At 31.6% G+C, this 13439-nt stretch overlaps 1 pseudogene across 1 annotated transcript; it reads right to left on the reverse strand.

Annotated features, from left to right (window-relative positions):
- Positions 1–7444: 7444 nt before the first annotated feature.
- On the reverse strand, positions 7445–12985 carry LOC148871758 (non-specific phospholipase C2 pseudogene; annotated as a pseudogene). Its single transcript, XR_016107276.1, has 3 exons — positions 11985–12985; positions 10489–10668; positions 7445–7834 (listed from the first exon to the last, which is right to left on the reverse strand). The product of XR_016107276.1 is annotated as a non-specific phospholipase C2 pseudogene (transcript).
- Positions 12986–13439: the final 454 nt, after the last annotated feature.

A 13439-nucleotide genomic window follows, 5' to 3' on the forward strand; every position in this document is an offset into this window, starting at 1 on the left:
TATCTTGTACTTTGGAGCTAGTGTACCCAAACTTCAAAATATGTGACTACAATACCTGAATTCCCAAAAATTGTCAATTTAGTACTTGCCATTAGTAATATGTTAATTATCTGTATCACGTGACATGTGTGACTTTAATTTTTTGAAAATGCCAAAACTATCTTTTTTAATATTTTCGGGACCATTTTACCCTTTCCTTCAAAATATCAAAAAGTTAGGGTTCTTTCTTCTTTTCATTCAACTTATTTGGCAATTGAACAAAGAGAACAAAGAACGCTGAACAAAGGGTTTGAACAAAATGACTACAATTGGTTCTTAAGATAGCCGAACAAAGAAGGATCATAATTCCATATTTTCTATATTTGTTGCTATTAGTTGATTTCCTTGGAGTCTTTCTAAAAGGTAGTTATTGAAGGGTTAAGGGCTAGTGTTCAGATCTCCTACCCACAAGAACCCTGCCCACACCTGTCCATACATCATAAATAGATGCACATTCAGAATATCTCATGTATTTACATGTTACTATTTATGGGGAGATATACACAGTGTACAGCTATAGTGTCATGTGGGTCGGTGTGGGTAGAGCAACCATGCGGGTCTTAACCATTGCATAAGGGCCTCATAGTATCAAGAAGAAAGCATCATCATGATCTCTTGCTTTTGCATTTTCTAACCATAGATCCTTTGTGTATTTTGGTTTTGGTCAATCCATGTAGAGGATGTCACATGTTTTCTTGCCTATTTTTGGAGTTTCCAACGTGCATGGTTGGGCAAGAAAATTTTCTAATGGGAAGGAAGGAGTAGCTAAAATCATTGATGATACTTGCAGGTGATCCTCCTCTATTATCTTTGTTATCTTTTTCGTAATGTTCTATAATTCTATTTGTCTCAACAGGGGTACACAAGTTTGCTTCATGCTTTGAGTACGACTGCCTTATTTCACTGGATTTGTTCAACTTTGTTTTGTAACTAGTCGGGACCCATGCGATGCACGGGCTTTATTTATAAGAAAAGTTGAAGATGGAGTTCTATGACATTTCCAAATTAAGTGGTGTCCATCTAAGTTCAATTCAAGTGTTATTTTTTGGGGTTATGTCTAGCTTATCAAATCACAATTTAAGTTGTGCTTTAGTGAGAGTGGCCAGTTTCTTATTCTCTACATAAATTTGTATTGTTTTTTTTGTATCTTATTTTTTATTATTTTTTGAAAAAGAATTTTTTTATTAATTTTTATTGGTTTATTATTATTTTTGTATTATTTCTGGGTAAGATTATTAAGAAAACATCCTCTTAAAATGATTCTATAAACCACTCTTGTGTTTTGACCCTAACAAAGGCCTTTCCTATAGTTTTGAGGAAAAAAGTGCAAATACCTCCTTCCCTAAGCTTTTTCGTAACAAGGACATTGAAGTATTATCATTATTAATGCATTATCACACATAATTTAAAGTTTCAACCTTACCCTTCACTAATTTATTTTTCTAGATAAATTTCAAAGAATAATTCTCCTCAATCTTCTTGGACAAAATAAGGTAAAAAGGCTAAATTAGAGTAATACTAATGCATTACATCAACATTTTTTGTTTGGAATGATGATGAAAGGAAGGTATTTGCATCTTTTCTCAAAACAATAGGGAAGGTTTTGTTAAGGTCAAAACAATGGGGGAGTTTCATAGAAATGTTAGAAAATCCAATGAGGTTTTTATAATTTTCCTCATTTTTAAATGGATTTTAAATTGATCTTAAATTAATTAAACTTTATTTAACATTAATATTTTATATTAATTTTTCAAATTATTAAAAATTGAATTTATTTAATTATATTAAGTTTTTTTAAATTTAAATTACTTATGAAATTTATATAAATTTTTATTTTTCAGTGGAACTTAAGTTGGTTTTAAATTAATAAAATTTAATTATAAAACTAATAATTGTTTGATAAATTTTTATTAGTTTTATATTAATTTTAAATTGATACTAGTTTTTATTTATTGTATTCCTTTTATTAATTAAATCATTTTTATTATATTAATAAAAATATTTTTATCAATAACAATAATTAATATTTTTTTTATTTTATTTAAGTAACTTACTAAATTATTTTTATTATGGTTGATTGATTTTATTATTTTTCAATGGAATATAAATGGATTATAATTTTGAATGGAAGTAAATTATCTAGCATAGTAGTATATCATTAAATATATCAATTTCAATATGATTAATCTTTACTAATAAGTACAGTTAAATGCAAATATAACACTAAGATACATATATAGGTAATTTGAAATGAATATATATATATATAAATAAAGTTAATGTGCTTTATGCAATTTAATGGAGTAATGGAGATGGAAGAGAATTAGTGGCATGAGTTATTGAAAGAGAGAGTTAAAGGCATAATTAATGAGGAGAGATTATTAAAAGAGTTAATGGAAAAAAGGGGGGAGAGAGAGAGATAGTTAATAGTGTATTAATGAGGAGTTTTAAAAGTCTTAAAGGTGATTGGTCACTTCAATTATTTTGTTTAATTTTAAAATTAGAAAACTCAACAAAAAAAGAAGAAAGATATGTGCTTTGAGAAAAAACCAAAAAAATAAATAACTTTGATATATAGATATAGATTAGTGGCATAAGTAATTGAATGAGAGATATAATAGCATAATTAATGAGGAGAGATTATTAAAAGAGTTAATGGAAAAACGGAGAGAGAGAGAGTGTGTGAAAGAGTTAATGGTGTATTAATGAGTGTTAAAAGTCTTAACGGTGATTGGTCACTTGAATTATTTTGTTTAATTTTAAAATAATAAAATTAAAAAAAAAACAAAAAAAAAAGATATGTGCCTTTGAGAAAAAAAATCCAATTAAATTCAAACTCGGATGCCCTACACACAATTTGATTAGATTTCAAATTGGAGTTGGATGTAGTTAACATCCTGTTGAACCAAACTCAGATTTAGATGAATCCAATCCAAGTCTGATCCAATTACATGCCTAAGCAAAACTGATGAGGATTGTTGGTGGTCTACCATCCTTATTGGTGCCAACTCATAGCAGCAATCCACCACCTCTATTTTCCACAAACACCGCTGCAACTCACAGCAGCGGCAGTCTTCTCTTTCCCTTAACCTCTCAGTTCTCTCTCTCTCTCTCTCTCTCTCTCTCTCTCTTCTCCTTCTCTCTATCTCTTCTTTTCTCTTTCTTTTCTCTGCTACCTCCCATTCTTGTCACCTTTGTTTTCCACGACCGCCACTACAACTCACAACATTGGTCTACTCTTCCCTCTCTTTTTTTCTCTCTCTCTCTCTCTCAACAGTAATGGCTTTAGACCTGTTTTCTAGAAACGACTTCAAATCTCCCTTTTGTGCAATAGAATCAAGAATGCAGATGACCAGTGGTTCATATCTGTTTTTCGAAAATGGCCTCAAATCTCTCTTATGTGAGCCAAATGGACATTTCATTACTTCCATTATGATTTAATGGCAATGGCAATTGTCAGAAACAATTTGGGTAATTTAATACAATAGTTAAATAATAAGGGTAGAGTTAGTCAATTAGCTAAACAATAAGGGTAGTTTAAGAAATTTTTTCTGTATATTAATCATATTAAAGACAAATAAGTGTGGTAAATAATAATTATTCTTATTGATGTTGGAATGAAATATAAACTTAAAACTAATCCAAACATGAAAATTACTTTTGTGGTGGCGAGTCAACAATTCAACCTTTTGAGTCAAATGTGTTAATCCTTGACATCGTAATTAAATAAAAATGCAAAAAAAAAAAAAGATAAAAACCACAAAAAACATTATGTAGTAATACAGAAATTTTATAAAAAAAAACATTTAGGCACTTATCTAACATTAATAATTAAGCATGTGTGTTGCACGTATGAATTTTTTTATATTAATTACTTGAACTTTAGATGTATCATAGTTAGGATAGAAATTGAAAATTAATAGAAGTAACAACATGGTTAAACATAAACTTAAATACTTGTACTAAATGTGCACTTACAGAAATTTTAAATTACAATAACAATTATTGTTACTACTACTACTACTAAATTTTGTATTCCATTTCTGTCTTAAATAAAAATAATTTTTATTTTAACAATTATTTATATTTAATATGATGGTTATATAACATTACAAATGTTCCAAAATGTCTTTGACAAAACTCTATACGTTTTTATCTTTTGTGTTCTACTTTTTAAAATATTTATTATTCAATTATGACATCATGAATTTCTTTGAAGAGTTGGATTCTTGACCCACCATTTAAATAAGAAAATAGCTTTGCTTTCGGATCAATTTTAAATTATATATTTTATCTACATTATATACATAATTTTTTACTTATCACACTTAATTTTTGTTTGACATAATTAATATATAATTTTTTTTATATATTCTTTTGATTACTTGTATTTTTTTATTATTGTTTAAATATTTATTATTTAACTATTATGTCATCCATTAATCCATTCCACCCAAACCAATAAACCCATGAACCAAAAAGAAAAATAGTTTGATTTCTAGGTTGACATTTTTGTATTATGTTTCCATTATTGATAAAATTTCATCGTATGTATAATATTTACTTTTGTTTATTATAATGATTGTATAACATTATATATGTATCCAATATTTTATTTTTTATAAATATATAACATCATATCTTATGTATAATATTTATTTTTGTGATTCTCTGTATTTTCTATTTTTAAAAATTTTATTATTTGACTATGATATAATTTCATTTTTAGGTTGATTATAATTTTGGCATTCCATTTTCATCATTTACAAAAATATTTCTTACATTTCATACTTATTTTTATTCAATATAATGAATATATAACATAATGACATGCCCAGTTCTTTTTTTTTTGTATTATATATTTTATTTATTTTAATTTTTTGTTATTTAATTATGACATTATTTATTAACAAATTTGACCCCAAATGGTTAAATTGCTTACCCACCACCTAGAGGGAAAAATGGTTTTGTTTTCAAATTATTTTTCAAAATATTTATTTTTATATTATTAAAATTAATGTTGTGGATTTAATTAGTACAATTTAATAATGAGAAAAATATATCCTAAATATAGGATTTAATAAGAGAATATACCTCAGATATGAGATTTAATGAGAGATAATAGGAAAATAGTTTTACTTCCAATTGATTTTAAAATTTACATTTCATTTCCACCATTAATAAAAACATTTCTTATTTATCATAAATATTTTCAACTTGTTGTTGACCTGGTCGATTGAACTGTTCGAATCATCACTCGGTCATGATTCTAGGTTTGGTTCTATTGAAACTCCCCCTTTTAGTTAAAAACCGTCTAACTTGGTTGGTTTAACCATTGACCCGTTCAACCTAGTAACCAAGTCGTAGGTTGCGCACTTAATTATGTGCAAACTTTTGGAATGCATAACTTTGCACTCTGATCTTCGATTAGGGTTATCTTTTTTTTTAATTTTGAGTAACTTTTCAAGATTTATACGTCCTAAGGGCATTATGCGCCTTGCCTTGCTATTTTTTCAATAAAAAAACCCTTTTTTGGCCCCAAATTGCAATTTTTAATATTTTATAAATAAAAAAGTTAAAACAAAATTAAAAAACATAAATAAATGTAACATAATACATATATTATATGCAATATATGTAAAACATAATTACACTATTTATGTAAAACATAACTATGTATGTAAAACATATGTAAAACATAACATAATACATATATTATATGCAATATATGTAAAACATAACTATGATATATGTAAAACATAATTACACTATTTATTGATAAAATATGTAATTTTACACACACACACACACATAGTGTTGACACAAAGCGGTTTAACTCATTTGACCTTGATAGTCAAACTGGTGACCTGTGACCCAAAGACAAAAGCGGGTTGTTTTTAAAACATTGTTTATTATACTTATTATTGTTTAATATGTCAAATATATGATCTTAAAAACGTTCCCATTTTTTAATTTCCATATTTTTTGCATTTTATTATTTAATTGTGGCAACATGGATTGGCCCCTTCGACCCAAATGGTTTAATTTATTAACACCACCTAGATGAAAACACTATTTTTTCTAGGTAGATTTTAGAAGTATAGGTTTTTATGTTATTGAAATTATTAATTTATTATGTATTATTTAACTATAGAATTTAATGATGAGATGAATCAAAGAAACCTTAAATATATGATTCAATGAAGGGCGAATGCCAATTAATACCTTAAATGTGGGATTTAATGAGAGATAATTAAATGCATTAAATATCTTAAAATTAACTCTTTTCAATTCATTTAATATCAATAACTAATTACCCTATTTGTCCTTATTTTTATCAATAAATTTAAATATAGAGGGGTAAATTTTGTCATCACAAAATTCCAGAAATAGTCTTGAGGCTATTCATACTTTTTAAAGTTGTATAGATATTGATTTTATATTAATCATATTAAAGAAAAATTAGTATCATATATAATAATTTCTTTCATTGATGTTAGAAATAAAATTCACATTTCTAATATCATATTTTTATCATATTAAACAAAAAAAGTGACAAATAAGAATAATTTTTATAGACATAACAATATTAAAAAATTATAAAACAATTGGAAACATATTATTTACTATCATTAGCATAAAAAATTGTCACTTTTGAAGCTTTTACATGCTTACTAATACTATTAAAAGTATGATTGGGCTTGTGGAACTTATCTTCTTGACTAAAATAACCCTATTTTTGTGTTTTGTTCCTCTATTGCAAGGCGAAAAAATGTATTTGAACTATTACTAATTTCTACCTTATTCAGTTTCCTATAATTAAGTTATATATTTAAGGTATTAACTTTTGTTCTTTCTCATTAAATCCTATATTTAAAGTAATTTTATCATCAACAAATAAATTCATTCAACTATTAAAAGTACAAACAAGTTGGTGGAACCTATCTTCTTGACTAAAATATCCCTATTTTTTTAAATCTGGTCCCCCTAATTGTGATGGCAGAAAAATGTAATTTGAACTACTTCTTTTGATGTCATTCAATTCCCTGTCATGATATGTTTTATATTTAAGGTGTTGATTCTCATTCTCCTTCATTAAGGTATTTTTTCTGATCCCCCTAATCCTATATTAAGGTATTTTTTCTCACCAATAAATTCTACTAATTATATCATTTTTGCTATAAAATTATACTAATTAGTAGATCTATATGCAATATTTTTAACAATTAAATCCTTTTATTTTAAAACTGACTCAAAAGCGAAATTGTTCTTTCATCCAAGTGGTGAGTGTAATATGTTAAACTAGCTAGTTTTTATTTTTGGGGTTATAATTTAAACCATGGGTTGGACATATTCCATCCCACTTAGGAAGGAAAAATAGAAAAAAAAAATTAAAACACAGTCCTTTCTCTATTATTTCTTTGTGCATGTTTGTATTTGATGGGAAGCTTTTTGCATACTAACTTAAAATTTTATGGTTCTTGTTAAGGATTCAAAAATAAAGATGAGGAGGATCTAGTGGTGAGGGAGGGTCTCATTTGCACAATTTGTTCTTCATCCACACCCATTCCTTTTGCAGAAAATCCTGCCTCGAAGAAGCTTTTGACGACATCATCCATGTACTTCTTCCCCTCCTTCACAGTCATTTGCTTTCCAATCTGTTCAAGATAAGTTGGCAAGATGTTTTCAGCTTTCAGCACAGCTGAAAGCTGTAGCAGCTCCTGTTGGAATTCACTTGGTGTTGCATTTTCGTTCGGCCCACCTTGCCTGATCTTGACCGGAGTTGGCAATTGTTCTGTGGTGATAGTTACAGTATTATACTCAAGGTTTGAAGTATCAAAAATGCAAAGAGTATAAAAAAGAAATTTTAAAAGACATGTGTTTGGATATAAAAAATAGGATATATAATGATATGCTTAGGGATGGAAATTTTGTAGGAATTTTCGGGTATCTGGCCCTTCCCAATCCTAATAGGACTGGCCTGTTTATCAAAACCCTATAGCGTTTGCAACAGGTTTTAGATTTTAGGTTAAAACCCTAAGTAGGGTATGGAATGGGTTGGATTTTTGTCGTTAGGGTTTACCTAATTATTAATCTATGTATATATTATAAACCCATGCATATATTATTAAGTATGGGAAATCTACGATGCTAAGAAAACTTGATACTAAAAGAGGTTTACCAATCGAAAACCCCTCTGAATTTTAATAAAAGACATGATATGTTGCCACTTTTTTTATATTAGTTGATTGGTTATAAGTTCTTCTAGCTAGTATCATAGTCAAACCCTAATAAACATATCCTTTATGTTTTATAAAAAATAATCTATATAGTAAAAAAGGTTAAGAGAGGATTCAAATATTCCCCCTTGTGTCCCATTGTAAATATCTTCACCACTAGCCTATCATACCATGTTTGCTTAAGAAAGACATCATATCACATTTCACTTATTTGATGACATATTTGGAATGGGACAAGTTTTGGAAATTATGAGAAAAAATTAAATGGGTTTAGGATCAAGGGTGCATTGGTAGGTTTAGAAATGAGGACATTTTTCATAGGTACACTACTTGTTGTCATCCCTAGATTTGCTAGGAAAGCTCAAATAAATATTAAAAAAAAAAAATACATCAATGACACTAGATCTAGGCATTAAATGACTATAAATAAGATATATAAACATAAAAAGGCACAAGGCACAGACTTCAAGACAGGGGTGACATTCATATCTTAATTTTTAGAAAACAAATATAGTTATTATTAATATTTATAAATATATAAACTTTAATAATTGTTTTTTATTTTAATTTCGCTGATATACATGACCTAAAAAGAGAAAATGTAAGTTAAAATCTAGAACTCACTTAATTATGAGTTATGACAAGTAATTAAAGAATATCCACATAGATTTTTGCTTCCGAACCCAGATACTTAGGCTTGAACCTTATTCCGTGTTTCTTTTTGTAACATGAAGGTTAATTGTGCATTAATGAGGGAAAAGAAATAGTATGAATAAAAGAGAGAGAGAGAGATCTTCAACGGCTTTTTTCAATTTTTGTTTTCAAACCAGTTTAGGAGGTCACCGATCGACATGTGAAAATTTTAATCTTGGTGTAAATAACTAGTGAAGTTTTTCAGGGTAAATTGCTAAGTCCTCCCCTGAAGTTGTTTTTGACCTTTCCTGAAGTTTATTAATTGTAATTACTTTTCCTGAATTTTTTGACACAGTTGCAAGTAGATCCCCTCTGTTAGAATCCTCTAACAAGAGGCATGAAAATATCTAAAAAACCCATATAGTGATTTTTGACTAAAATGTTTATTTTCCAATTAACCACTATTCCAAGCCCTTTCAATCTCTTTTTTCGAAATGATTTATTTTCAAATATCAACCGCTCAAAGGTAAAACTGTAACTTTAAACTCTTTTTTTGTTATTCATAAAGTTTGTATTGTTATTACTGTAGAAAGAAACCAGCATCAATAATAACTGTATGGGTATTTTTAACCAAAGGAGTCTACTTGAAGTTGTGTCAAAAGTTCAAGGGAGGTGAATACAATTACCAAACTTCAGAGAAAATTTCAGCAACAATGAGAAACTTCATAGGAGGTTTCAATAAATTACCCTTTTTTTAATTATAAAAATAATGACTAGTGGAATTAATATCATGTAAATGGGAGAAATATTTAATGGTGAATTAATGAGAAGAGAACATGTGAAAACTCTTAGTTCTATTTAGAAAAATCCATTATGAGCAAGTATTTCTCCCTATTAGGTTTTAAAAACCCAAAAACCGCTTTTTCCCTTAAGCCTATATCTCTTGAAATTTCCTGAAGCAAAAATAGTTCACAGACCCTAAGAAAATTGTATCTTCACATTGGGATTATCTCGCACACTTGTATGTTAGATTCATGAAGAAATATTCTCAACATGTATACACAATTTTTGCTTTCAGGAGATTCCAGTGCTTTTCACTATGGGTGGCAATCAGCCGTTCAATTATTCAAGTCAAATAGATCAATCAGTGATATCATAAATTAAACAATAAAAATAAAAGTAGATAAAAATATAAAAAATTTGTAAGAAATATTATGTATTTATAATATTAATTAAAATTATGATAAATGAAAAATATTATTATAAATGATAGAAATAACTAAAAATACAAAATAGAAAAACAAGCAAAAGAGAATTAATGTTTAATCTATGCCATTCAACCGGCAAGGTCACTAAGTCATTAACTGAGACAATGTTTAGAAAAAAATGGTTCGTAGACTTAACTGACCTAGAAGAAAACTGGTAGATGATGGATCAACCGGCCCAACCAGTCGGTTCAATTGTGAGTTGAAAACATTGGAAATACATTATCTAGCATAGAATATATTATTCCATTTGGAGCTTTAAAAAGCCAAAAGAAAATAGAAATGAATGGACAGAGGTAAAAGAGAATAACCTGGACAATCAGTTCTGGGTTCGGTTCTTGTCTGGACGATGCCTTCAAAAGTGCCGGCCCATTCATCCCTTTTGGTTAAGAAGGGAGAGGGGAGGTTGAAAAGCTTCTTCACTGTTGCAGGTATGGATGAGTGCTCGAACTCTGATATAGAGAATGGAGACCCATTGGGGCCATGAACAACTGCATCATCATCATCATCATCGATTCTTACTCCAAATTGTTTTAGAAATTATGGAATTATAGGCTTTTGCTTCTGAAAGGCCCAAGAAGAAAGTTTTTCATCTTCTTAGGGTGAAACTTGGATGAGTTCAACCCAAGCCCAGGTCGATCCAACTTGCAATTTTATATGGTTTGGGTTTAGATTTTCAGCCCTCGGGCTATGTTTGAGCCAAAAAATTTGGGCTCTTTTATTTTCCGGCTCAGGCATAGCCCTTAGGTAGTAGCCTAAGCACTGCCTGTATACCAACTTGAGAGTGGTGCACATTGGGAACATCAATTTGAATATGCTGAACACAAGACATTGCTGAGCACGTTTACCCAGATGCACATTGGGAACATCTTTTGTATTTTATATCACTGATATTCCCGATATGTGGTGGTTACCAGCAATGTATTGTGATTAGAAGATCCGGACTCAAATCATGCATATATATTATATGCATATTAAACCTGTTCATGGACCAGGTAGCCCAACAGCTGAACTGGTTGCACTAAATGATTTTTTACTGAAGAAGTTATTAAAACAGTTGTGAATTTGTTGATTTTTCTAATAATAGGCACACACAGCTGTAATATTTTGTAGGTATCTGTCGATGGAGTTCTTGTGAGTAGGATCGGGACACGATTGGTCGATTGGTATAGCCTTTAATATTTCATTTCTTTTATACATTAAATTAAAAGAAAATGAGTAATTAACTTCAGTCACTGAGCCATTATCACACAGAGTTCTCATCTGCTGATCACAACGTTTCTGCCTTGCTGGTCAAGCTCATCCAGCTGCACTTCATAGATATTGGTGATGTAAGATACAACCGAGGTTGTAGATGTGTAGCTGGGCGAACGTGGCCAGCAATGAATTGTCATTTGTGGTCAGCAGATTCGGACTCGTTACAAGTACCACAAGCCCCCCTCTAGCGAGCTTCGCTAATGTAGTGCACCTACTAGAATTCAAGACTGAACCCGGCCAGTCTGGGTGGATTGTTTTGTTCAACCCGATCGGGTTCAGAGAATTCAAGACTTGCCAATTGCCACAGTGCCATTGCCTCAGTGTCTCACTAATTAAAAGAATTGGAATCTGCTCCTCACATTGGGCGCTTCACACCGATCTCACAGGTACATCTTATCATGCATCGAGGGTGAGGCACCCTATGTGTGTAGCAGATTAGGTCTCTAATATTAAAGTCTGTTGAAGCAAGCTAGATTTTTTCCTTCGTCACCAACGACGTAGGATGTAACGAATTTGCCACGTGGCAAAGGATAGCGACGGATGTACTTACCAGTCCCTTTTTCAATCCAAGGTGAGACCATGGTAGGAACCCGAACTCCGAGGCGGTCGAACCGAAACAAGAATGGTTCAGGCCCAACAATCCCATCAGGGCTAGGTACACCTGTCACCGGCGTCGGCACATGGTCGTAGAACCCACCGTGTTCGTCGTACGTAATCACAAGCAACGTCTCATTCCATTGCGGGCTCGCCCTTAACGTCTCGTACACCTCCTTCACAAACATCTGTCCCTGATACACATCGTGCGACGGGTGGTCGTCGTTCGCCGGCCACAACTTCGTGTCTATGTATCGCTGCTCAATCACAACATAATTCGGCAACTTCCCGGCCTTCGCATGGCTCTTGAAGAATAAATCGTATGGATGGAACTTGGTTAAGTACTTGAGCTTCCTTAGGTTTCTGTAGAACAGTGTTGCCGGGATGTTTTGGAAGTAAATTCCAAACGAAAGGCCCGCGTCGTGGATGTTTTCAAAGATTGTTCTTTGTGGGTACCCCTTAATGAGTAGGCTTGGATTGTTGCTGGTGGCGCCACCAGAGGTTGCAGAGTGAACGAAGAGTCTGTTGGGCTGGGTGGAGGACGGGACCGCGGCGAACCACCGATCGAAGACGGCGAACTCAGTGACCAGGGATTTGTAGACTGCAACCATATCGGGGTTGAAGCCGTTCATGACGCTTTCGGACATGTTGGTGGAGTTAGTCATGGCGAAGGCTTGCTGGGCGAAGCCGTTCATCGGCGGAGGTGTCGTTGGAGCCAAAGATTTGCTCGCGGATGGCTTGGAAGGAGTGGCCGGGATCTGGGTCGACGTAGTGGGATTGGTCCTTGAAGAAAAAACGAGGGGAGTTGGGATCGGTGGTGGAGAGTAGATTGGATTCAGTGCCGTCGACGCCATTAATCTGTGGGTTGATTCGTTTCATCCATCCGAGCATGTGATCAAATGATCGGTTCTCCATTAATAGAACCACCACCGTCTTGATTGGACCTGCTGACGCCGAATTTCAGAGAATATGAAACACGAGAAGATAAACTAGTGTAAATGGAGCCATTGATGAACCTTTCTTCGTCGCCATTGCTGTTGTAGGTAAGCCTTCAAAGAGAGAGCCCATGGGCAAGCAATGCTATGCTTTGTTCTGGATCTCTCTCTCTCTCTCTCTCTCTCTCTCTCTCTCTCTCTCTCTCTCTCTTCAATCTGTGGTTGCTTAATTGCTTTCCCTTAAACGAGAATGGCCACGAGATGATTCCCTCTCCCTCTTATATCAATTAGTTATTATTTAATGACATTAGTATCTACAATGTTTTGTGACCTCGACATGATTCATGGTCGGGTCGGATCCTAAATGAATGTTATCAATCGGGTTTTTTAAGAAACAGCCAAACAGGCTGCTGTTACGTATACACTATTATTATTAGTAATTAAGTACATGCAGTGTATTTGGGAAATTTTTCTTC

The sequence above is a fragment of the Nelumbo lutea genome, chromosome 2 (genome assembly GCF_056320005.1).
Source record: "Nelumbo lutea isolate HS-2025 chromosome 2, American lotus-T2T, whole genome shotgun sequence".
NCBI classification, from domain to species: domain Eukaryota; kingdom Viridiplantae; phylum Streptophyta; class Magnoliopsida; order Proteales; family Nelumbonaceae; genus Nelumbo; species Nelumbo lutea.